Source organism: Sturnus vulgaris, chromosome 4 (assembly GCF_052056855.1).
Source record: "Sturnus vulgaris isolate bStuVul1 chromosome 4, bStuVul1.hap1, whole genome shotgun sequence".
Taxonomy (NCBI): Eukaryota; Metazoa; Chordata; class Aves; order Passeriformes; family Sturnidae; genus Sturnus; species Sturnus vulgaris.
Genome location: NC_142246.1, coordinates 23,128,523 through 23,155,390, shown reverse-complemented (window position 1 = coordinate 23,155,390; position 26,868 = coordinate 23,128,523). Strand labels below are relative to the sequence as shown.

The window sequence follows — 26,868 nt, the reverse complement described above, 5'->3', positions numbered from 1 at the left end:
TTTTGATATGTAAATGAGTGTAATTCCTCAAGTAGGTTTTATTTGATGAGTTTAATGCTTGGAAGCAAGCTGACTTTAGATGGTGGTGTTTATGGCAAGATACAAATGTGATAATGCGGGCAAATTTGCTGTCTTGTTCAGCCAAGCGTTGTTGGAATTTTTCTCGCAGTGAATAGTATCGTGTCCCCCCCACCTTCCACTCTGGCTTGTTGTAGAAAGATTATCTGCATTGCACATAAATGTGCTGTGGCTATGGTGGAGATCTGAGCTGGTTTCATGCCATCTGGCTCAGGACCAGAAGCAATGTGCCTGAGCTTGGGTAGCAGTGTGCAGCCTTGGCAGTTTGGACTGGTGCCATCTCAGGGATGGATCTCTGTGCTTGAGAGTCAGCATTGCTGATGCTCCTAGTGTACTCCTGTACATTTACATTACTCTTGGTTTTACATCTACAAGACTTTATTTAAAAGAAAAGGCTTTATAAAGAAAAACAGTCATCACTTGCAACACCAGTCACCCATCCAGGCATTTTGTCCTTTGCATCTTTACTTTGTAATGTGAATAAAGTTATATCTAAACAACAACACTGGGACTCTACTATAATTTTTTTTATTGCACTGTATCTGAAGATCTTTAAGCCTTATTGTTTTATAAATTGGCTTTGGGTTTCTGTAGGGAAAATAATGCTGATACATTAATCGAATTTCAGGGATTAAGATGAGGGGGAAGTTAAATGCTGGCAATAATGTGTTTAAATTGTATGAACACAAACAAGGTTATATGAAAGATGTTAGGAAACAATCTGTTCTCTGTTACAGTTTTAGAGATCTTCAGTGAAAAAGAGGACCTTTGTGTTTTTACACACCCTGAGGAATGCACTCTGGTAGGTGGGGTACCTCTGAATGCTTTTAATAGCCTAATCAGTGCATAAACAAAACCACCCCATAGGCTGCTTTCTTAGTGGAAGGACTCTGCTTGTGTGGTATGCATTTCTGGCTAGATTCAAGTAGGGGTTTTTGGAGGCCTTCCGCATTTTTTGTGGTAACTCTCTGAACAAAATATTTGGACAACGCACCCCCATGAAGTTCTTAGGTCTTCTCATTTGTCAAGGATCTGTTTGAAATCTATGTTAAGAAGAAAAGTACTTGACTACCTTTTCGAAGTGCACCTTTGACTTATTTCTATGCTATACCTATTTAATGTAAAGAAAATACTACTGCAATATGTTGTTAAGGTGCTGTTTGAGAGCATAAACTGGTAGATTTGGTGATGATGCCTTTGTAGTGAAACTTCAAGTGTTAGACTGCAGTGTTAGTGGAATGGGTTGCTGAATCACTGGACTTTTATATTAGAAACAACTAGATATGCTCATGATTTCTGCAGGAAGTAAGCAGTCAGTTTTCTGGGGGGAATTTTCTTGATTAACTGTCAGACTCTTAACTTCCCAAAAACTAGCTCTTATTTGATAATAGAAAATAATACCTGACTGTTCAGGTTTGTGCTGAGGAAAAAGGAAGGAAGGCTCCCTGTTCCCCTTTGTGCCTTGGGGTGGCCGGGCCCCTCAGGCTTGTGCAGTGTGCTGAGCATCTCCTCAGCTCTATGTGCTTCCCTGCTATTGCTGCATTTCCCAGCTAGCCCTTTCCTAGCAATGGGTATCTATTTCTTTCTAGCTACCTTACGGTCCTGCAGGCACACTGACACAATTATTTCAAAAAAGTGGAATATTTATGCTTTAAAGATACCTCAGACTATAGAAGAACCTAAATTCCTGTAATGCTAATATAAAACTCCATGGTAGGCAACATAAAGCTACTACACTTTTAATTTTTTAGTTGCTTTTTTCTTAGAAGTAAGCCCAAATAGATAGAGCCTATTGCTGCCATCTAATTCTCCTTTCCTTGAGAAACTGAGTGGTTACATATGACCTTAAAATCCAAACACTTACTGGAGGACAATGTAGCTAAATGTTCTTATGTCATTCCTTTTGAATACCTGTGTTCACGCTGGGTTTTGTTTTTTGAGGTGGGCATATTTGGGGGTGTTGAGAGGGGTTTTAGTCCTCCCCTGGGTTTTCTGTGGTTATTTTAATTTCACTTTACTTTCTTCTGTCTTTCTATTTTTCTTACTTACTTACAGAGGCCAAACACTTGATATCTGAGTCAGTCAAATTGTGTAGATGTGTTCTCCTTTCATTGCAGCTGGATACTAGAGATATTTTTCCAGGAAAGTTTTGTGCCCTTTATTATGTAGAGCCACAAGAACTGCACAGGGAATTTCGATGTGTTTCTGCATCCTAAGCAGCTGGTTATCAGTGACATATGTTAAAAGGAGTATTGAGTGGTTCACGTATCAAGGTGTTGGGAACAGAAGGCACATGAGCTTGATCAAAACAAATTAAAAAGCTAGATAAAATATGCTGCAAATGGAAGAAAAGGGAGTTATTTTAAATAATTTAGTCCTTTTAGAAACATTTATAGCAGAAGTCATCCAAAGTCCTGCCTCCTTATTCCCTTGCTCTTCTGAGCATTTTGCTCTGCACTGGCTGCATTTCCTTCAGTAGCAGCCCCTGTGGATTACAGTGCTACCTGCCAGCATGGCAGAACCTCAAGGTGGCCAGGATGACAGCTGGGCCACTCAGTCCCCAGTCCGTTTCTTCTGGGGTTTTTTTTTTGGATCTTTTTGGTTGGTTGGTTCGTTGGCTTTTTGTTTGGTGTTTGTTTTAGTTAATGCATGTTATAGTGTTTTCTATTATGGTGGACTCTTTGTTTCTGTGCTTCCTATCTGTGGAGAAAAAGTATCATAGGTTTGTGGTTTTTTTTTTCCTCCATCACCTCTGGTGCTTGGAAGCAACTGCCTTTGTATAGGAGTACCACTGCAGTATTGAGAGTAACAAGAGGCTGCCTTGTAATTGAATGAACCAAAAGGGACTGGGTATTTCCCCCCCTCTGTTTGGAACATGTATGTATGATGGTGAACTGCTAAAGACATTTTACTGACACGCATGTCCTTCAGTTAGTGAAGGAACCTGATGGTGAAGTCTGGAGCGAGGGCTGAAAGCAGGGGGATTCTGTCCAGACTGTTGTGTTGCTGTGATGTGACCTTTTTCATGCTGTGATGCTGGGAGGCCCAGCAGCATCTACAGCTGTGTTAATGTTGCTCTGCTTGGGCAGAGCAAGACAATGTTAACATGGTTGGACCTGCCCAGTGTGTACCATAGCTCAACAGTGTGCTATTTTGAGTAGGGTCACACAGAGGGTGATTCCCCTTATCTGTTTGTGGGAAGGATGCTAATGTTCTGGAGGATTCCTGTCATTCTTGTAATAGAAATTGGTCTGTGTTTCCACAAGACAAAGCATTGATGTTTATAACAAAAAACAAAGGTGTGAGGTGCCACTGTGCATTCCAAATGACTCTTGATTCTTGTCCTTGGGACTGTTCTTTCTGAAGTAGGGTATCAGCATCTAGAAGCAAGTGTTTCCTTTACTGTGTGGTTGCTGCTGGTGGCTTGTGTGTTTTGGATCAAAGTATAAGTAGGTATATGGATATATCTATCTATATATAGAGAGATATAGATAAATCGATCTTCTTTTTAAAAGAAAAACAAAACAACAAACAAGTAAAAAACCTCCTGTGTGCCTCTTTCAGTTCTTGATCTACCTGCTACTCCTGCTGTTTCTGAGCTCCAGCAGGGACAGTCTAGGTCCAGTCATCAAACATGGAATGAATAGAGATGGTCCTGTCATGGTGTGTTTTGTGAGGATGCAGTAGCAAAGGTCAGGGAGTCAGACTGGGAATCACTTTGTAAGTACAAGAAGGAATCAGCTGGCTGTGGTGACTGTCCCTCCCTAGACCTTAGCATGCAGCATGGTGAGTACACAGGAGCTAGTGTAACCAAGCATAGAAGTACTTGAATGTAGGGATGTGCTTCACAGTGGCTTCTCTGGAGAAAATGTGCTGAAGTGTGCCACTTAAGTGATGAGTTGTAGTTCTTTAAAACATGACATTGAGCCACCAGTGTGCCCTGGCAGCCAGGAGGGCCAACCCTGTCCTGGGGTGCATCAGGCACAGCATCACCAGCCAGGCAAGGGAGGGCATTGTCCCACTCAGCTCTGCACTGAGGCAGTCTCACCTTCAGGGCTGTGTCATTTGTCACAGTGTAAGAAGGATATAAAGCTGTTAGAGAAAGTCCAAAGAAGGGCCATGAAGATGGTGAAGTGTCTAAAGTGGAAGCCATGTGGGGACTAGCTGAGGTCACTTGGTTTGTTCTTGGAGGACACTGAAGTCTACAGCTTCCTCATGTATGGAAGCAGAGGAACAGGTGCTGAACTCTTTTCTCTGGTGACCAGCAATAGGACCTGAGGGAATGGCATCAAGCTGCACCAGGGGATGTTTAGATGGCATATTAGGAGAAGGTTTTGCACCCAGAGGGTGGTTGAACACTGGAACAGACTCTCCAGAGAAGTGGTCACAGCACCAGCCTGACAGAGTTCAAGAAATGTTTGGAAAATGCTCTCAGACACATGATGTGATTGTTGGGGTTGTCCTGTGCAGGGCCAGGAGCTGGACTTTGATAATCCTTGTGGGTCTCTTCCAACTCAGGGCATTCTATGATTCTATGACTTAACATATGCAAGCACAGAGTGAGGAAATATTTGTGACCTTTGCAGTGTGCTTTGCAGAACACAGTAGGAGATGCTTCAGCATAGCTCATGCTAAGAAGTTTCTAAGGAAAGGTTTGCTGTGAAGAGTGTTTTTTAGGAGGCTTGGTGTGGAGGTGCAGAGATGAACATGCTGCAGTTTTTGTTGGCAAGGAGCCTGCCTCTGGCTGACACATCTTTTGGTAGGCACTTGTGACTTTTCCCTTTTTAAATTGGTTAATTGTATTAGATAGGACCATGAGGAAGATGAAGTACTCTGTTCTCCTTCAGTGATGTTGAAATTAATCGAATGTATTAGATCAAAGGAGGGATATAAGCCACAGGTAGAAAATGTATTCCTGTTCTACTGTATCTAACAAGCTCTTTTTTACAAATTTATTACCCTATCTAATGTTATGCTTTACTAGTCTGGAGTAATTTTAGCAAAACTGAGTGCTCATTCACTGGCTTCTGTGTCCCAGTGAAACTCAGTGCTTTGAAAGTGCTTTCTGTTCCACAGAACTTCTGTTCTCTTTAATTTTTTTTTTTTTGCTATGGCCTACCGTTGCTGTTCCATACTCCTGCCATAAAGTGGTGTGTTCAAACAGGATGCCTTTGTTTGTGCTCAGGCACCAGCGTTTTGTGGGGTGGGAGAAGCTGGCAAGAGGGATCAAGTGGCTGCTGCTTACAGCCCCCGGGGGAACCAGGCAAAATGGTGCCCATTCATGGGGCTCTAGTGAGCAGTAAAGTGTACCTTCCCCAGGATTTCCCTGCTGTTTTATTTAGGCTCTGCGAGTTGCCCAAGCTGCCATGAGTGCCTGGCTCTCGGTGCTTTAGGATATTTTGGGCAGTGTGAGTGCCTCTGCCATCTCCTCAGCGCTTTGCAGGCAGCAGTGAGGGCATGGAGGAGGCCCTGTGCTGTGGGGCTCTCTGACATGACACCCTGCTTGTGCCAAGGGACATTGCTGAGCACAGACTGACCCTGACCCTGTGCTCATCGAGCACTGATGGAACGTGGCTTCTTCCCGTGCTGAACAGGTTTGGCAAAAGGTGGCTTTTGAGAGGAGTGGTCCTCACTGGTGGCTCTAGGTAGGTGCAGCGTGGTTGCCTGCTCTGTCTGCTGCTGCCTGGCCATCTGTGTGGCTTTGGGCAGTGGGGAGGGAGCGTGCTGGTGGAGGGCTCCTGCTGTGCTGCACTCACTGGAATGGGCAATGGAAAGCTCCATGCCCAATGGAAAGCCATTGCTTTCCTCTTGGCAGTTTTGGGCTGTCTCGTGACTAAACCGTCGGTGCTATTGGTTCTCCAAGTCCTGTGCGGTTTCACTTGGGAATTGTGGATGTATGATAAAACTCACAGGAGATGGGGACAGGATTTCCTCTTTCCTTGACAAAAATAGCCTGTGTCTAGGGAGGAATCACAATTCCTAAAAACTTAACTCATACACTGGGCAAAAATGGGCTTGCTGCGGAGCCCTTGCTCCAGACTTGCTCATGAGCTTCCAGAAGGTAGGAGTGTGGTATCATCTCTGATAATCAAAAGGCTTGGAAGAGAGTGGCCAGATGTGGAATGTGGGAGAGGAATATTCCATAAGAATAATTTGTCATCGCCAGTGGATTAATTTCTCTGAGGGTTTTGGAAATGAGTGTTGGATATTTGGAGCTAAAGGCTAACTAACTAGTATTTGGGGCTGGTACCCTCTTCAGAAATCAAGACGAACAAAGAGTAAGAAGTGAACACTTGAGAATACATGCAATTCTGATGTTAAAATGGACATAGCTTGTATTCTGGGAGAGAGATGCTACTCATGCTGGCCCTGTAGTGTTTACAGCAAGCACAATTTGCTGTTGGACTAGCCTGGCTATGGTCTGTTCAGGAGGTGTAGGGTGACTGTGGGCTGCAGTACGTTGTCTGAGCTGATTTTTAAATTAAATCGGTGTGGTTTAATAATGAACATGCTTCCTCCTGTGTTAACAGTATGGTACTCCTGCAGTAGGTGCTGGTTCTCACAATGCATGTGGTCCCTGATTCCTTATGTGACAGAGGGAGAATAAACTTGCCCTTCTCCTCTTCAATGGCTGCATTTTGACAGAGAAAATGATATAAGGGCAGAAATCCGTTTGTGACAAGTTTTGCCTGGTGGGTAATGCATAGCAGACTGGTTTTGTTACTAAGTTACTTTAACAAGGATAGCTTAAATGAATGATTTGTTTGTTGCTATGTTAGAGAAGAACTCCATCTCAAGTTAAAGACTCGGCTCTACTTGAGTCCATAAGATGTTTGCTTATTGCTTTTTCCTTCTTGAGAAAAGGTAGAGTTCTGCTAGCTTGGACTGTGGGGAATGAAAAAATTCAAAATACCAACTGCAGTCCTCTTACTTACTGGTTACCATAGAAATCTAAATAAAGAATGCCCTGCAAATAGTATAAATATAACACTTTGACAGCTCTTGCTTTCTTAAAAAGACATGCCATTATTCATATTTCTGTAGTGACTGATCAGTAAGGACCACTGCACACATGCTGAATATTGCTGTATAAGCACTGTGTTTATACTATTTGCAAAGTATTCTCAGTATCAGAAAACTTTTCTGTTACTGATTTTTTATATCAGTTTGTTGTTGAGACTGGTTGTGGTAAATGAGACTAGAAAATGCTGCTCTGCATTCATAGTGAGAGCTGCAAAATGCTGAAGAGTTTATGAATTATGAATGAGTCACCTACAGAACTGTTCCTGTTATTCCAGCAAGAAATGTGACCCAGTGACATGCAGAGCAGCCACCTTAAAGCTACAGATAGAAACTCGGGAAACAACAAGATTCATTTTCTCTCCTGGTCTGGCTTTGTCACTCATTGTGGGGAATGGAGGTGAGATGGCTTTCTGGGTGTTTTTGGCCTCTGCATCTGGCATGGTCTTACTCAAAGCAAGTCAGTTTGTGGCCTTAGATCTTTTTAGGAGCTGAGATTTGTTGAAGAGTAAAACTATTTCAGGTTTCCTCCACTGTCCTTAGGACATTATGCATTTCTTATCTGGTGGGACCTGATAGTATTTTCAGGACTTTTCATTGTTTTCAAAGTAAATAAGACATTATAATTTTTGAAGAAGTCACTCTGGTTGATCAGTTTTCTTCTGTGTTCACTCACCTTATATAATGTAAATCTCTTTCATAGCCTATTGAGTTTTTTTAAATTTTCTTTTTTTTCCCTGGAGCTGCTTAGCTGGTAGTAGTAGCCTCCTTGCAGAAAGATGTAAGAATTTTAAATGAGTTTCCATCTGGTGTTGGTTTTGGCTTGGAACAGGAATAAAAATGCTATGCATTTTTACAAAGTAGAGGATTTTTTTTTTCTTCTGATAAGTAAAAGCAGACTTGAAAAAGCAAAATGGAAATTTACAGATTTCCAGAGCCAGGTCACTGAGTTATGGCCTTATATCAGTATGCAGCTGAGTGAAACTCAAATCTGCACTATGTGAAGCATGTGTGAAACTGGGGGGTTTGTGGGCAAATCAGAGCTCGTAGGGCATCCCAACAGCTCTCACAGCAATGTTGCTGTATGGCTGAGATACTGTGCTCTTGGAAGTTTCTAAGTTAGATCTACTAGTCTTCTGTAATTAACCCAAATACAGTTCCCATGCCTTCATTGAATTCTGGACTAAATCATTCTCTTCACTACTTCTTTGGGTGTTGACATTCCAATAGGTGCTTAAAATCCTGGTACAGGTTTGGAGAAAACTGGCAGCAATTCTAGATGGGGAAGTTAGTGTTGCTTTCTTGAATTTTTCTTTTTTTCCCCTCTTTCTCACTACTCCTGATCCTCACCTGGCCTCAGCAGCTGTGGCTGGATGAGATGGTTGGCATTTCTGTCTGGGTATGTCCTGAGGCTTCTGCAGAGCTCAGTTTTGCAGCATTTGTCTGGAACATGTGGGTACTGTTTTAATGAATGGGATGAAGCTTCATGACAGCAGAGTTTGGAGGTCTGCTCTTCTTTCTCAGTGACTCTCATTATTCAGTGCTGTTGGTGCTTATCTGTCACTGTCTTTCAGCTCTGTGCTCTGCATGCTGCAGAAATGACCATGGAAGGGGCTTCACCTTTGTTCCACTCTAATCTGAGCCACTTGTCTAGCTTGAGGTGCCTCCATAGGGAAATCACATCACTTCCTATGGAGGACTGGTGCTTGAATGTACCTCTGAAAGTGAGGAGGAGTAATATAGGGATCATTCCCCAAGGCTGAGACCATTTCCTTTTGAGGTCAAAAGTGTCTGGGGGACATATTTATTATTTAATAGGCATTTTTTGATGTTTCAAGTCTTTTTTCTTGATGTCCTGCCAAAAAAGAAATAGTTACTTCAGTAGCAATTTTACAAAACCTTTGTGATAAGAAGCTGACCTGAACTCAAAGTGATTTTTTGATGGATCTGCAATTTTGCTCTTTTGTGTGTGTGTGTGTGTGTGTGTGTCCCACTTTCTAAAAACCCTGTTCAGCAATTCTAGTGACTATTGGCTGTGTTTTTAGATGCTTGCAAAAACAGTAGATGGTGGAATTTTAGCTAAGCAATTCTTTCCTTAGATTTGTGCTAATATGGCATCGGATTTCTTTTCCTGTACTAACTCATCAAAATTAAGGGAATTCTCACTAAGTTACCCAAGTAGTTATAATTTAGAGCACAAATATATATAGCTTGAAATACACTTAATTGCATTCGAAAAATTTCAGCTGCAAACTAATAGTATGCTTTCTTGATTTCTGGTTTATATATGGTGTTCGACAACTTGTAGCTATTATCTCTGCTGTGTTCCCCTTTCAGGAGGAACAGAGATTAACAGAACAGTACAGAATTACTAGACTGAAGTTTGGAAAATAAGGTGGAAATTTAAAAGTCCCTAGCTTCTGGTTTAGTGAGAGCAGGGAAGGTCAGTGTGATACTTGGCAGTAGTCACAAGCCATGTCCAAGGACACAGGATATGCCTTAGTGTGGTGTTGAATGGGGAGGTGGAGTTATGCTGCTTTCAGAGAAACAGTACTGCTTCTTTCTGTATTTGTTTATTTTTTAATTGCCATAACTTAGAGTGTAAAGTGAAATCAACCAGCTTTGCAGCCTTGCAGCTGTTTGTAATTCATTCAGTTTGGAGCACTGCTGAAAGAGAATTTCAGCTGTTTGGGTACACTGGGAGAAGAGTTCTTATGAACTGAAGAGCATCCTTTTAGCCAAATGGATTTGAGTAAAATGGAAATTAATATTACAGCTGAGCCAGTGAGTTACTGCTAGAAGAGGCAATCCTTATAATTTTATTTTATTTTGTGGGATTTTTTTCCCCCCATGTGTTGTGTGATGTGGCCCTGCCCTCTTGTTTCAGCCAGTGCAGTGGCTTGATTTTATATATCACTAAGCGTGAGTTAAATACACTGCCAGGATTCATCCTACTCCCTGTGGAGGCTCCTTGAAAAGGTGCCAGACCAGGCAAAGGAAGATCAGGAGGTGTGAGAGAAAAAGTTCTCCTGAGCTTCCTGTGGTCTGGGAGGCTCAGGGTGGGCTGACTCCACCAGGTGACTGGGAACCTTGATGAACAGCAGCAGTCTGGAAAAAACTAAAACATTTATAATGAAAGGGAGAAGGACCTGTTTGTTGCAGAGGAGCAAAACTTTTATAGTTCTGTTGTTTCACAGGACACAGTGATTTTGGATTTTTGGGTGCATGGGGTTGTACTTTTGCAGAAACATCAATAGTTTCTTGCAATAGGGAAGAGATCTATCTTGCTAGCTGGAATTACCCAAATTGAAGACAGGCATGAAATGCAGTAGTGGGTATTCATCTCCATTCAGCTTCACAGAAGGTAAAAATGCAGCTCTCTACTCTTGAATCCTTAATATCTTGCTGTGTATATCACCATTGCTGTTGTTTCTGATCTGTGCCTGTCAGATACTGCTTGTTTTGTGCCTGTATTGTGGGTGTGAATTCCCAGTGGTGTTGATCCTCTGGGTTTCCTTTCAGGTGTGATGGGAAAGCAGCTGATCCCTGCTGCATGCTCTTAAGAGACAGTGCTGTGAGAAATTGCCTCTTGCCTCTACACAACCTCCAGCACCAAAGTGGTTACTGACCCTATTTTACTCACCCTGTTTGTGTTCCTCTGACAAAGTAAATGTACACTAATTATCCTGTTGTGGTTATATGGTACAATTTCCTTGTTCGTTGTGTGCCTCTGCCAGCTTAAGGACCTTTGACACTAATTTGGCCTTGAGTTTTGCAGACATCAGACATCTGTCAGAAAAGAAAATGCTGCAAAGCATGAATGAAGCGTGAATGGATCTTGAGGAATAAATGTTTCTAATACTTCCCCAGCATAAGCATTGGCAGTATAAAGCTTCTGCACTATGGAAGACTGCTGCAGCTGGTGTGGGGTTAAATCAGTCATCACTGACAGCTTGTCTGATAGCTGGGCCTGGAAGTGGGATACTGCAGCAGCAGCATCTCTAGAGAGAGCAAGATGTGCATGAGCTCAGGTCTTTTGCTTCCTCCATGAAAGATTTATCCTTACAGAACTCTGTATCAGTGTTAGATGCTTTGGAAAAGCCTGGACAAGTAGATAGTTGTTTAACTATCAGCAAGCCTGTTGATCATTATTTAGGTATTGTAGGTGTTGTTGTGTAAGGATTGGGTTATTCCTGTAAGACACCAAGCAACTTCTCCTGCAGCTGCTAAGGGGAAAGTGGAATTCATCATACCCTGACAATTGATCAATCTTGAGCTGCTTTTACTGTTTCTTCATCCAAACCAAGACTTAGTTGACTTAGTTTACTTACAGTTGAACCTGTGTAGTAATAGGAGTGAAGACTGAACCTGCCCTGTTTTGAGACATCTTGCTAAGGGAAATTGCTCCTTTGGATTGCTGTGTTAAGCACTAGTGAGCTGGTGCTGTAGTTACTTCAAAGACTATCTGACCCTTACATGGTCCAGTCACTGACCCAGGTATATACATTATCTTGTATTTTGTAAATTGTTCAGCCTCATATTTACTGTTGTTCACAGCTGCATTCCACCAAACAGAGCAACTAAAAGGATTGCTTTAGAAGAAATGCATTGAGGTCAGGACCATTTAAAGACCTTTGAGTTTTCTGTGAGTTAAGATTTATCCTAATATTAGCTTTGGGCTTCACTCAAATGGAGGTATTTATTACTTGCTTATTCTCATCCCTTGGAATGTTGAAGTTATACAATAGATTTGTCCTGTTATTAGCTAGCATAAATTGCTGCTTTGTTTATCACTTAAAACAAGCAATCTTTATATAGATGCTTTTTATTTGTTTTGTTGTAAAGGGCCTGAAATAAAGGACAAGAGCACAAAATAATGGTGTAGCAAGGGTTTACTGTTAATAGTGTGTATCATCTTGTGTGTATTGCATATTATTTTTTGTCAGATGCTCTGGATGTGCTTTGCAGACTTTCAACAAGCCTCTATTTTCTTGGAAATTAGGAGTTAGGAATATTAGAAGATGCTAAATTGCAGCAGTAGGTGACAGTCGGTTCTTCACTCAATCTGCCTCAATTAGTGTGGGGAGGTTTGGCTGAGTTCCTGAAGAGCTGTCTTATCTTGCAGGGGCTGTGGCATAAGAATGGTTAGTCTCGAGTCTCCTCTGACTGTTGAGATAGTTTTATTTGTGAGTAATAGGTCACTTCGGCTTTCTTTGTGTCTTTTAATGTCTCCTTTACTGGTTTGTCACTTTTTGGGGTCTTGCTGTGGTTCTGGAAGTCATGGAGAGAACTCATCCAGCTCTGTGTTTTGTGCACGGGTTATACCTCAATTGAGGGTCTCCAAGTATCAAAACAAGGTATTAATACACTTGTAGAGGACGTTACAGATTCTCTTTTCCAGGTTGTTCTAAGATACCTGTCAAGAAGCCATAGGTACTACATGTGGTGGTTGTGATTTTAAGTCAGTTTGTAAACCACCCTACTATGAGCTTAAGCAATTTGTATAAGGCCCCTCTCACTGTAACTAGTAAAATAAAATCCTAGATGTCTGTGCTGTTACTCTGTATTTAGTCTAAGCTATGATTTTTCACTAGCTTAATATTTAAAGGAACCTTGTAAATGACACTGGTTCAACTAAGAGGTAAAAAATAAATACAGCTGCTCATATTATGTAAGTTGTATCCTAATTAATACAGCTGTATGGTTGCAAGTGTTTGCTTTTACTGTACTTGAGTGTAGGTGATTCAGCCTAAGGAAGTCTGAGGTTTCTTGTCATTTCTGATGTTCTCTCTTATTGTGCAAATAAAGGCAACATAATCCTTGCTAAAAGTACATCTCTGAACAAGAGATAGAGTGTTTAAGTGAAGGTTTTAAGTGCAAAACAATAATCTGATCTTTTAGCACTATCAGGCGAAATAAACCCACTTGTTCAAAACCTTTAAAGTATCTGTTTTTTTCCAACTGCAATAACTGTTCTTATGTTTCATTTCCTCCAGTAATCACCTTTTTTTTTTTTTTTTTTTTTTTTTACGTAAAACTTGATTACCACCTTAACTGTGGACAGGGCCCTATTGTGCCTATGTACTGTTGAATAAGCTGCTCTCTGTATCATGGGGAATGTCTGCAGTGAAATGTGTGTGTGTGAGATTTCTTTAGATACAGTTTCTAAATGTTATTTACTTAGTAACATTTAGAATAAGCATTGCTGGAGAAATAGACAAATTAGAAGAAAAGTGTTTTAAACAGTTATTTTTAAAGGAAGTTCATTTGTTCTAAACATGTAAAGGCAGTACAGTGTTTTAAATGTTTGTTGTTTTGTATCTTTATCAGGCAAAGATACAAACAACCTTTGACTGAGTTGGCTTAATACTATTCATCTTGTTTTGTGCATCAAAAAATTGATGTTAATTGCAAAGCAACAGTTGTGCTTTTAGAATGAAAAATTGTAAGCAGAATTTTTAGTCACTATTTAAAACCAACTCAACTGGAGAAAATGCAGCATATGTTTGGAAAGAGCAGACTGCTATGCTGTATATTTGTATTTAGAGGCAGATGCCCTTTGTTTAAAAACCAAGTTTTAAAATAGTTGGCTAGACTGTCTGCAGTGTAAGTACAGTTTGGCTTCTCACTTGTTGGAGTTCAGAAAGGGCAGGAGAAGGCAAATGTGGCTACTGGCCACAGCCTGGGCTGCTGGGGAGGCCTGGCAGCACCTTGGGCCTCTGGGTGCCTGTTTTGGGTATACATGGCAAGATTTTGGTAGTGGAGGGCTACAGGAGTGGGGTCTGTGGAAGCTGCCAGGAGCTGAACCTCGCTGACCCCAGCCCACATTTCCAGTCCTTCAGCACCACTGTGGGAAGGAGGTAGAGAAAATGAGAGTCAAGTTAAGCCTAGGAAGAAAGGAGGGATTGGGGAAAGGTATTTGATGATTTGATTTTATGTTCTCAGTTTGATTTATTTCCCTATTCTGATTTGATTGGCAGTAAATGACATTAATTTTCCCAAGTGGAGGTTGTTTTGCCCTGATGATAAATTGGTGAGGGATCTCCACCTGTCCATATCTTGCTCCAGGAGCTTTCTCTCCCTGTCCTGTGAGGAGGTCAGTGACAGAATAGCTTCAATGTGCATCTGGTGTCCAGCCAATGTCAGTCCCCCCATAGAGATCTGTCTTTGGAACAAAATATGCTAATTTGAGGGAAAAGAGGATTGATATTTTCTTTAAAAGTTATCCCTTCAGAATTATTTTTTTTCATTTTCATGTCAGCATTGATCTGTCTCAAAATTAGTGAAGAAAGGAGATGGTTTGGGTTGTGTTTTATTACCTGATAGACTCTCCATGTTTGAGAAGCATAAGTAATTACAAATAAGACATCAGGACATATGCTGAAACTAGGCCAGTGGCAGAATTTAAATTATTTAAAAGTGTTCTTTACCAAGGGGGAAGTGGACATGACCCTGGCAAGGAAATGCAGTCTCTGGTCTGGGAGGGTCCCTGTCCATTGCACCTGAGAAGAGTAAATGTGCCAGATGGCTTGGGAAACATTTATTTCCTCTCTTGGGATCTGTTTTATTTAAGCCATCATAATAGAAATCTTTACAAAGCACAGTCTCTTTCCTGGTTGTCAGGATTCACAGAATTGGCTCAGTTACTTCTGCACTGTAGTCAGATACCCTGGCCTGTCATAACTTAGCTATTCTCTCCATTCTCTTAAATTTGGAGGCTGTGCTTTTGCTGACTGTACCAGCCACATCAGAAGTGTGTTGAATTTAAGCATAGTTCCTCATGGGCCTGTAAGATGGCCAACAAAGAAGGGTGTAGTGATGTAATGGTCTGCAGCCAGTCAACAGCCTCTGCAGTGTGAGTTTTGCATACTGGTATCCCTAATTAGGACTTTATCTCCTGGAGTAGTATTTCATTGGGTATGGTGAGCTTTTAAAAGTGTTCTCTGCTGCTTTAATACAATGATCTTGCAAAAAGATGAGCTGCAAAACCTGTGTTCTAGGAATACGTGCTGAATAGCAATAACTGTTTTTTAAAAACCCTCTTTGTTAAGGTTTAAACATACTGCAGCATGCCTGTGCTATAGTAATTATGTGATTTTTTTTTTTTTTTTTTGGTAAGTACATATAGGTTTGACGTTTTATTTCTTTTAGCAGACTATCTTTAAGATAGTTCACAAGCTGCTTGTTGAAAGTACAGACAGAAACAGCATAAGTTGGAAAGATGATTGGTAATAAATATGCCAGGAGATCAGATGGCAGGTGATGACTGGCATGGACACACTGGGAATTTTAAGGCCTCTCAAGTCAGGTTTTTAAACAGATATTTGTCTTGGCATATTATATGGAAAATTATTTTAAGAAACTATTTATTTGTACATTGATTTCTCTGAAGATTTTATGAATTCCTGGCTAAGTGCATATATAATTGAAAAGGAATGCAAAAAACTCACTGGTCTTAATTATGAATACAGGCTGCAGAATCCTAGCTCCACTGATTTCAGTTGGAACAGTTTTTATCTGCTAATTACTGCTATGAGCAAGGTTTTCCCCTCAATTACACCAAAGCATTCTTCATTGATTTAAGGTTATGCCTAAACTGGTGTACCTTTGTGGCAGAACACTTCCCTGGTTTCTGTTACATTTTCTTAACTTCAGCTGCCTTTGAACTATAACACTGTTTTTTCTCAAGCTTTATCTTTATTTCTACTCTAGTGCTATTGCAACTGTTGCATACACTGTTCAATTTGCAGGAGCACTGTCATCTCTGTCAGGTAAATGCTTCTCTGACCAGGTATCCAGTGTATGGGGACTTGTGTGATGTTTCTCCAAGTGAAACCTTCTGGCTGCTTGTTGTACTCTGTTGCCTACATCTGCTGAAGCTCCCGGGACTTCTGGGTATTGCCCAACCTGGCTGATGTTTCTGACATAAGGTATTTATTTTAAAATGCTTGCTACTGTGGGCAGCAAATGCCAGAAACTTCTAGATACTTGGAGGGGGCTTTTGTGTGACCAGTGCTGGAATCACCTTGCCCTTTCTTTCCCAGCTTGCAAGGAGCAGGTCTGTCCCTGTGCCAGCTATTCATCCCTCAGAGAATGAGGATGATCTATTTGGCTGTGCTGAAATTAGATCAGGATGTGTGGATTTCTGTAAGCTTCCGATGTTACCCCAATTAAATTTATTTTTTTTATTTGTTTTTTCACCCTTCTATTTTTAAACAATACTGAAAATACGGAGTGGGCAGAGAAGAGTTGAGCACACTGGTTCCGTGTGTCATCCAAACCATTAGTGCTGGCAGTGCTCCTGGCCTGTCACATGTGCCAGATGTGACATCTTTCAACAAAATTTAAAGGCATGGTGAAAGATTATGGGCATGATTTCACATCACTTTGGACTGCTCCAAAATTAATGTTTTAAAAGCTGTTAACAGTAACTGTTCAAGGCTGTCAGTCCATCTTCTTCAAGCTATTGCAGCACTCCATCTCCTCGTCCCTGGCATTCTTCTGGCCCCCATCCAATCTGATTAATTTGAGGACCCAGCTGGAAATTAATCCCTCGAACAAGATGCATCTTTGTGACCATGCCTCTGTGATGAGGAGGTGGAGCCAGTCTAAAGGCCAAGTGCTGCTGAAAAGGACAGTCAGCTTAAATCAGTGTAGATGTAAAATTGTATAGTTACCATCACTGTGCTGGCTGTGGAACAGCAATTCTGACTTTGGCTTTCTACAGCTGAATGTACATTAAATGATTCCTTGTGAGCCTGTTCATACATGGACTTTAACTTGTTTAGTCCAGGACTCTGTTCTTATTTAAGTTCTACCTGCATGAAGTTAAGGACTCTTCCAGCTCTTGTTTTTGCATATTTCAAATTTATACAGAGTTTAATTATAATACTAAATTTCACTGTTGCTTTTAACTATGGGAGTTAATTTTAAATTGAGTTAGCTGGTCTTGCAGGCCTGTAAAGTGTGTGTCTGTGTCCATTCACATGCATACTTATACATATGTTTATACACATACACACTCTTATCTCTGACAGGGAGTCTTGGAGCTGCTAGTTCTCCCTCAGTAGCTCTGAGAATAACCAGATTCCCAGGTGGGTAAACTGGAAACAATGGGAGTTATTGTTCTTGTGGTTTGTGACTTCAGCAGCGATTGTAGATGTTTACTTCACATGCTGCTTTAAAGCCACTTCTGGCACCATTTAGGTTTTGAAGGGTCTGATGGAGAACTTTAATATTTTTGATTATTAAGTGATCCTATTTCAGCTGTGTTCAACCATGGTGTGTGACTTGTCAGTGATTTCGTTTCCTAGAGCTGTAATTCTGCACTTGAACACTAACAAGTGTTAGTCTCTTCCACTTGGACGTGACCTGTGAGGAAAACTACTTTTAAATTACCAAGAATTTTTAATTTTATTTTTCAGTTTTGGCACAGACCTCAATCTAGGTTCAGTCGCTAAATTTCCTTTGATTGACTGGAGGCCTCCTCGAGACCTTTATCAGCATTTCAGTTCAAATTTTTCTATCATATGCTTTGCTTCTTGTTGTAGAGCACCTTCTTGATTTTATAATTCTTTGCATCTTTTGTCACTGTTTAGCCAGAGAGGATCAGTACATAGACAGCACCAGAACTCTCCTGTCCAAGCCAGCTTCTAGTGTTTGTCAATGCTCGTTTTGGAAGCTATCCAGCCCTGCTGTCTCTCTTCAAGAGGTTACATTTTTTTGCTGTACTGATTAACTTAACTGTTTTGAGTAAATTTGACCACCTGTGGCTATTGCTGACCCTACATTCCTGCAGTACCTCCAAGCAAAATGCTGAACATAGCTGGCATTCTTGAAATCTGGGTTCTAGGACAAAGCACTGCAGTGCACATCCCGGGCAGTCTTTGGGGGGAAAACCCTGCTTCTTATTCTGTCTTAAAATCAATTTGGGCACACAGTGTTGAGACATGAAATTCCTCTCACTGTGGTTATATGTGACACCCCTTGGTTTCTTACTGACAAGGATGGTTCTGCATAAATTGAAAAAAATCAATGTAATTCTCTGGAATGGAGGCCTTAGATAAAACAAAGGGATGACAGGAGGTTTTAATTCATAGCCAGAAATGATAGGGATCTAAGTGAGCTAGAGCAAGGTATTATTACTAGTTAGGAATTATTAGGGAATTTTATTGTTTCCTTTTGGAGCATCTGGTAAAAGCTGCTTAAATCAGGTCTGCTCTGAGATGACATTCCTGTCTTTTAATGAAAGTAGTTAAGCAATATACAGGCTCTTTTACTGAAGACACTGCAATATTGCAATGAAATCTTAATTTCTATGGTTTGACTTCTTATTTTTAACCAGAGTATTGATGTGATGGATAAGTATAGCCATTTGACTGCTTAATTAAGTGTGTGATGTCCTGTAGGAAAATTTCCTTTCAATTCAAGAGGAAATTAATTTAAAACCTTTTTGATTTAATACAGGTATAGATGCTTCTCATGTGTTTTCTAAGTGAGCTTATTTTAAAAAATGAACACAACACTTGTTAATAAAAATCTAGCTCTTAAAACCTTAGGAGTGGAAAAGAATATAAATTAATCTACTTTGAGCAAAGCAATATAGCTAATAATTGTTCCGCAGTATTACTGTTGCTCTTCTGTTAAATAAACCACTTTTCAAGTGGTTGTCTTTTGGAAAAGCTTCCTAATCAATATTGGAATCTTATTTTTTTTATTTTATGAGTAAATGCCACATCAGACTTGTAAGCATGCATAGTAGTTCTTGGAGGTGTCCTCATACACGAGCAGAAGTTGTTACTGAGAAATGCCTTTTTTTTTTTTTTTTTTTTTTTAAAGTAGAATTCCTGATTGCAGTCTTAGGGAATGTGGTTATTTGGATCTGATGATTCGTCTCCAATTGTTGGAAAAGATTTTTCAAATTAATTAAGAGTATGCTTGCATGTTGCAGGGTAGAATATGGCTAAGCTTAGAGGAATAAACTCTTGAAGCCAACAGGATGGTAAAGGAAAACTTTGTATAACTTTGGGTAAAGGCATAGTTAACGCTGTTCTGCAGTTTGAGTCACACTAAGAATGGGAGCTCATTGGTCCATGCAGAAAGCAAATATATGATACAGCACCTACTTCTCTGGCAAGTAAGTACCAAGTTTCTTGTTGTATGACAGCCATTCTTGGAGTTTTTTCTTTAGGTAGTGGTTCTCTGGACCTCTCTGTAGGTGATAAGTTTGTATCTTCTATCTTCCCAATTACTTTTCCCTGGAAAAAGTTTTTTTCCTGTTGTTTTTAGAACAGTTAATTATTGTTTTCTCAGGAGAAACTGTAGGATCTCTTCTATCTGAGGCTTTCAGTTGGTTTAAAAAAAAAAGACAGTAAAAAGAGTGGAAGTAAATTTATTAGAGAAGAGATTTTAGCCTCATAGCAGATTTTAAGACAGTAGGAAAAATGTGAGCATGTGTTTTGAAGATGATTGGAAAATTAATCTCATTCTTCAGGTGATTGCACTATTAATAGTGCTCCCTATCAGAGGCAGTGAATTGAGAAAATACTGCATAGCACTAGAACTATAGTGTTAAGTAAAAAACCCAACATTTTTACTTTGAGATCAATCCTAGATAGTGAGTCAGCTCACCAGCAATGATGATTAACAAAGAAAAAAGCTAACCAAAGATTTTTTTCTGTTAAACACTAGTTCTTCTGAGCAAAAAAGAATTCCAAGTACTATCTGACCCTGTTTTGTTAAAAAAAACAACAAAAAAATACCAAACCCCCCCCCCCCCAAAAAAAAAAAAAAAAAAAGCCAGCCCAAAAGCCCCCCAACAGTTTTTTTATTTGAGGTGATGGAGATAGAATAGGTTTGATAGCTACTTCTAATAGTGGTTCTGCCTTAATTCTATTAAACATTTTTGCAATGGTCAATTCCAAACCTTGCATAGGCTTGCATAAGGTCTTCTAGTGTGGGGCAAAATGGTGCTGTAATATCTTTTTTTAATTTTGCCCCATGGCAAATCAGAGTGACAGAGAGGCTTGTAAGGTAGACGAGATGATCCCTGTTTACAACTGAGCACATATTGGCAAAAAAGTTTTGAATATGTTGCCCTAGTGTGCAGAATCGGTATGATTTCTGTCAGTACATGTTGTTGAAGTTAGAAATTCTTTATTGTCTTTTAGCTAGCTTTGAAGCTGAAATTATGAGGTCTTGTAACAGCGTCATTAAAATTGATTATGACTGAAACTGGAGAGAGACATGAGCTTTTATTCCCTTTTTTTTTTTTTTTTCAGTGCAGTCATTTTAGGCATGCAGTCTGAGTCTGCCTGGGCATTCATGAATGCAGTGTAGTCTCTTGCTAAATCAGCTTTCCTATACAGATTTTTCTTGGGTATATGAAAATAATGTAAAAGAAATAGCAGGCAACAACACAGATGTGAGACAGATGTGCCCTTCCAATGGCACATTAAATCTGCAGTGTGAGTGGATGGCCAGGCTAAGGCAAAAGCTGTGTGAAGGCGTGCTGGCAGAGTGGCTGATTAAGCAGGATGCTGAAAGGCACAGTGTGCCAGAGAAGCCAAGCTGGCATTGCCAAGTGCCCTGTGCCATGATATTCATTATCTCTGTGCCTTGCCCTGGTGTGGTGAGTCTGAAGGATGCTCTAAGATGGAGCACTTTGTTGTTGCAGCATAAGCTGTGGAAAGTACTGAAGAGTATCAAGAAGGGTTGTGGAAAATTATACAGTGATAATAGTATTCAGAATAGGAATTAAGAACTTAAGTGAGTTACTGGGAGAATTTGTGCCTGAAGAATAGGTGATAATGCCTTTTTAAAAAGGAGGTAACTTGGAAATTCAGATTTTATTTCAGCTTTGCAGTGTGCATTTAATAACCTGTCTTCATTCAGGCAAAGTTATAAGCGAAGGCTGGGTGTGGTTCCATTTTAATTTATCCTAGTGTAGCTAATGCTTTGAGAAATTTTTGTCTTAATGGTGAGAAAGTACATCTCTTGGGAAGTGTCAACAAAGGAGTACCTTTTTGGGGAAACTGTTCCTGGTTTGTGGAGCTCTTGAGCTGAGCATATGACATAATATTTTAATGTGATCTTGTGAGAGGGTGTATTGCATTTCTGTGTCCCTATTTCTTCTGTAACTACTTGTCCTGGTTTGCTGGGTTTGACTTGTTAATGTATATGCAGAACCTGAGGTAGAGAGAGAATTACTAAGGAGCATGCTTGTGCCCTGGAGGAGGAAGGATGACTTAAGCTAAAATGCTGCCTCCATATCCCATGGGTATGCTGGGTGGTAGAATGACTGGATCTCCTGCATTATTCATTGCCTCTGGCTTCTACTGTGATGTGGGTGTTTATCACATGAATACTTGTGCTGTGGGTTGCTGCAGAAGAGGGGTGTGTGTGACCTGAATACTCATCACCCACAGGTCTGTAAGTGACAGATAAAATCTGGTCTCAAGTATGGTGTGTCTGCTGAGAAGTCATATCGTTTGGAAATGTTTTTCTCCCTAGGCAGCCTATGGAAGAGCATCTTTAGTTGCTTCTAACCCTCATGGTTGGTCTTTCTCACATATACTAGCCTTCAATTCCTTCTTTAAAATATGAAGACTGTGTGAAAGTTATTCCTAAAATAGATTGGAAAATGTTCAGCTAGCCATGCTGTACTCCCTTGTGCTAAAAATAAGACTTTTTGAGAGAAATTCCAGACTGCTTTGTTTTCAAATATTGATTCAAGTTTTTGTTTCCACTTTTAAGGTTTTTAAAATTCTCTTAAACTCAGCTGCTTAAGTGTTTTCAAAGCATACTTGTTTTACTGCTGAAGTGCTATCATCGAACTGTGTGTTGGGCTTTTGCGAGCTCTAAAATTTGGGTGAGGACAGATGAGGAAACAGAAAATATGGCTTGATTGCCATCCACTGGGAGGAAAACATGCTGCAGTGGTGCTTGACTGAAGAGTTGCTGTTGAATGATAACGTACCCTTGTTGATTGTGCAGTGCTTTTGGCATAATGTGCCCAGCCCAGATGTTTGCTCAGACACTTTTGAACAGGAATTGTCTGGTTCTCGTTGTGAGTCATGATTGCAGTGATACTGAAAGCTGAGAGGAGCAGATTTAGGGACAGAAAGGTGGATCCAAGGCTTCACTGTGCTGCTGGGACGATGCTCAGCACATTGCAAACCTGCTTCAGGCAGGGCCATGAAGTGCAGGAGCTGTGTTCTGGGTGTTTCTAAGCTGTCCCTTGTTCCAGTGGCTTTTGCACATTGGATGGATGTGTGCTGAGACCTCACACCAGAGCAGCACGTATCTCTCTGGAACAGCTCCTTGTCCTGGCTGTCTGGTTCACCCTTAGGAAGCTGAATTACTCACTAGTGAAAATACCAATTTTCTCGGGCTGTAAGTGTAGGGTATTTCCATGAAAGTTTGTAATGGTAAGGTAGTATGATTTATGTGTAGCTATAGTGGCAGAACACAATTTTAAATGGGTTTTTTGGAGTACACAATATGACAGGACCATGTGAGCTGAAGCCAGTGCTGTGCACTAGGAGATGTCAACCACTCCAAGGCTGAAGATTAATTCTGCTTCAGTGTCACCCAGTGCTTTGCTTTCATCTGGTTTGATGTCTGTGCAGCACAATTAAACAAGTAGTAAGACTTGAGAAAAGCAGTAAGTCATGCAGCCAGAGGACTGAAGTAATACCCTGGTGTTTGGGAGCAGTCACTGACAATGTGAAGGTCTCCATAAGTGTTTTGAGGGCAATGGTGAAGAGGATTTGCTAAAATGAAAATACAGTTTTAGGCCAGAGTGGCATAAATGTTTTAGTCCAATCCCTATGTACCGCCTGCGGTTCAAAACTTGAAAAGGAAGAACAAAAACCACATTTCAGTATCCACTGTGGATGTTCTTAAATTTAAAAAATCACTGAAATGAAAGGAGGAGACCTTAGTATCCTTCATAAATATTGAGACTTTCCCTCCTCACAGTCTCCTATGCAGTGACCCCTGGTCAGTCTTCATTGTGGGGAGTGGGGAGCAGGGAGCAAAAGACACATGGCCATGTGCTAGGAGGACGTGAGGCCTCCACTTGCCTTCTCCAGGAGGGTGTCCAGAATATGCTTTTTAACCTGGAAAGGGAAGAGAGAGACCCCTACTGCCAACACAGTCTTGTTGGACTTGTCAGGCTGCATAAATAAATGAATAAATAAAATTATTTATTAATAAATAAATAAAACAGTGCTGTGTGCATTTCAGTGTTTTATCCACTAAAAGTGAAAGAAATGCTTCTTCCTGACGTTTAAAAATGTGGGAGAGTAAAACCATCTAAGTGATGCCATTTTCCTTTTGGCAGTAAGTGAATTAATGTGTTTGATACTTCTTTCTGTGGATTCAGCAAAAATTACTGCCAAAGAAAGTAGGATGCAGAAAGGTAGATACTAAAAATGTCAGGGAATTCTTGGGGTGTGGCAGCAGCCTTCTCTTCCACCCCATCTTCAATGAGTTTTTTAGCCATCATTATGTTATGAGTCCCCCGTGGTTGTCAGGCTGTTTTGTTGAGGTAGGTTTGTTTGTTTGTTTTAAAACTATTTCCAGGCTAAGCCCCTGGGAGCCTCATAAAAAATGAAGCTCTCCTCTCCTTTTGGAAACAAACCCCAGCAGCCCAGATTCTTGGGGTGGTTGCATGAAGCTTACTGGGAGGCTGTCTGATGGACTGAAGTTAGACACTGTTAATGTACTTTCTAGAAGGAAAAATATATTCCTGAAATAGATGGCCATGCTGTACTTATTAATTATTGATGTAACATTGGATGACTTCTTTGTTCTATTAAGAAATTGGAAGAAGAGGTGAATTTTAATGGAGGATCCTGGGATTCCTGTTTAAAAGACAATTTAAGGAAGAGCTCCCAGTCTGATAATGTGAGTGTGGCATGTGTGCATGTCTATGTGTGCCCAGAGGAAGCTGCAGTATGAAAACTGTTCCCAGTTTTGTTGTGGTACCAGATCACTCAGCTCTGTATGATGAGTACTGTACATATGTAATATCCTCAGTCTCACACATGAGTTCATAACTGTGGTTCCAGTCTAAAAGTGCAGGAATTGGGAAGTCTGTAGTTATTTTTCCTAGAGCAATTGGATTCCTACTGACCTTGATATTACTGCTTTTACACCCTTGCACCCCACCCAACAAACAGGTTTGCAGTCCAATAGCAATATACAGCCATTACTGTAAGGGATGCAGAAGTACTCCAGGGTGATGGAATTCTCAGAATTTATATTCCCTGATTCAAACAGATGGATTTATTTTCATATAGAATGAGCTTTCAATGTGAAGAAGTGGAAGACTGCTGCTCTCTCTGGACAGATACGCCACCCACAGGTCCAGTCTGGCTGCTCTTTTCTGCAGCCATCTGAGAAGTAGCTGCCCATTGGGCAGAGAAGAGTTGATGAATATTTTTGATTTTTTTGTGTCAGCTTTTAGATGTAAGTGGATTTAAATCAGAGTTCCTCATTCAGCATCAACAGAAACATCTGAAAATCTTGCTGATGCAGGTTATTTTATTATTTAAGGACAAAAAGAGAAATACTACGCTGTTGCTGAGCAACCCCACTGTTGATGTAGTGTGTGTGCTTCAGGAGAAAGAGTTACTAAAGTATAGAACTGATTTTGGTACTGAATGACTCCAGCTGAAATTTGGTGTTTGGAAGCCTGCCTCTTGTGTATTAACCTGAACTTTCAATAACCAATAACAAGGAATTGGAAAGAAGAGCTGTAAAACCAGCTAACCTTCTTAGCTGTTAGCAGAAAGCCACCAGGCACAAGCACAGGCAGCAGTGAGGAAGAAGGAAAAAGCTGCAGTGATTCCTAGGTTGGTAAACTCCTGCTAAGCGTGAAAAAGGTAGCTTGGGACTGAGTTTAAATGTTACAAATCCATGGAGAGTCTGTCAGGTAGAAGTCTGTGTCTGTTATGAGATATGTACAAAAGAGTAAGTTTTGCTCTAGCTTCTGAAGAAGAGCAATAACTCTGGAATTTTTTTTCTATGCTGACTGGTGTTTTCTGTTTAGTTTTATTATTTCTAGCTGAAATTCTATAATGTGTTCAAGAGCAGGTTTCACACTGGCTCCTGTGACATCACCTCTTTCTTAGGCTAGGTGAGGATAGGATTACAGGTCTGTGTCCTGTGGAAATCCAAGTATGCAGAAATCCCACTTCAAATATATGTAGCTATCACCCCATTTTTGCAAAAGAATAAAATGAGAACAATTTAATTTTTTTTAATTTGCACCTATTATTACCTCAACCAGCCAGTTGTTTATTTCATTAATGGTAATGGTATGTTACTATTTTGTCATCTGTAGACATTAAAATTTGCTAATTACTTCTCTACTAAGAGTATCAGTGCCTGCATGTTATCTGCCTTTCAATGTTTTGCTCTTTATAAAGTCCTAAATGAGTTATTCCTGCTTGCATAGGTCTGGGAGGCTGAGCTGGCTCCACTGTTGGGCTGTCCAAGCCTTTCTTGAAATATGAAGGTTTATAAACAGGATGAAAAAAGATTCTTCCTTTTCAAGTCTGCCAATTTTCAAGGCAGGCAATGTGGCAAAAATGTGGGTGGAGAAGTGGACATTTTCAGCAGGATTCAGAGGAAGTGAAAAACACTCAGGGTGGTGAATTGTCAGCTGGGAAATAGAAAATGTTGGGTGTGTGGCAGCACAGTTTTAGGAATTTATGCCATCATTGTTAAATCCTGTTTGGTCAGAGGTCAGATGTCTGTTGATGAAACTTTGTTTTGCAATTTTCTAATAGCTGTTTTGATGAAGAGGCTGGTCATTCCTACCTTTGAGACCTGCATTTTGTATTTCAGGCTTGCCTCTGATCTCAGAACTGGCAGCTGACCTTATCTTAGATTATGTCGAAAAACTGTCTCCTTTCAGGAGTAAAAAGATTTTGAGTTTGAGGTTATTTTATTGTCTTTGAGTTTATTGAATTGACTGCTGTTTCTGTTGCAATTAGTCTAGACTTGGTTTAGAACAATTTTGATATATAAGATGAAAACAGTTAATTATAAAATGGCAGTGCCACAACAGACAGATGCAGCTTTTTTATTATGTTGGGAAGAAATCCTTTAAAATTATTTGGAAAAGCTGGCATTCTTCAGCCTGTGAAGAAGTTTGGGATCTCAGGACTTGACCCAGAAAGTTTTGTTTATATAAACCCATGCATCTCAGCAGGAACTTGCTGCTTTCTTGGCTTTCCTGGTAGGAAGGTATTAACAACACGTGTGGTTTTTTTTCTCTCCCTCTTTTTTCCCCCCTCTCTCTTAAATACTGAAGTTTGATCGTCTGATACAGAAGTTCACAAATGGGCTAAATTGGGTTAGAATAGTAGTTTAATGAGCATTGGTATGTTTTCTTACGGAAGAACTTTTTTTTAAAGTGCAACTTTATTATTGAAAATAAAGTGAGTGTAGTTTCTTGATTCTTAAAAAAAGCTTTATATTTTAAAATTACTTTTTATCTAGCTTTAAAAAGTTCTATTTACAAGTTTCAAAGAACATATTTTTTAGCAAGAATGTTTTTAGCTCTCTTAAATGGTCTGTTTTATCTCAGCGCTTTCTAGGATTTATAGTTCTTGGATTTCTGTTAGAACAAAGAAAAATATAAACCTCTCTTTAAAATGGAATATAATTTGGCTTGATTTAGCCTGGCTTTTGCTTTAATAAAGAAAAAAAAATATTATATAAGCGCTACAGCAGATGAGATTTGTATCTTTGGTC

The 26,868-nt window shown here is 40.2% G+C and overlaps 1 protein-coding gene across 11 annotated transcripts in view; it reads left to right on the top strand.

Annotated features, from left to right (window-relative positions):
• The window catches only part of APBB2 (amyloid beta precursor protein binding family B member 2), a 167,105-nt gene that overhangs the window by 26,633 nt on the left and 113,604 nt on the right, over positions 1-26,868 (top strand). For 2 of the 11 annotated variants that reach the window (XM_088163299.1, XM_014871064.2), the window contains exon 1: positions 23,926-24,009. The exons of the other annotated variants lie outside the window; for them this stretch is intronic. The gene's annotated coding sequence lies outside the window, so the exon portion shown is untranslated. Of the gene's footprint in view, positions 1-23,925; positions 24,010-26,868 lie in introns of those variants that run through there. 11 annotated transcript variants of the gene reach the window in all.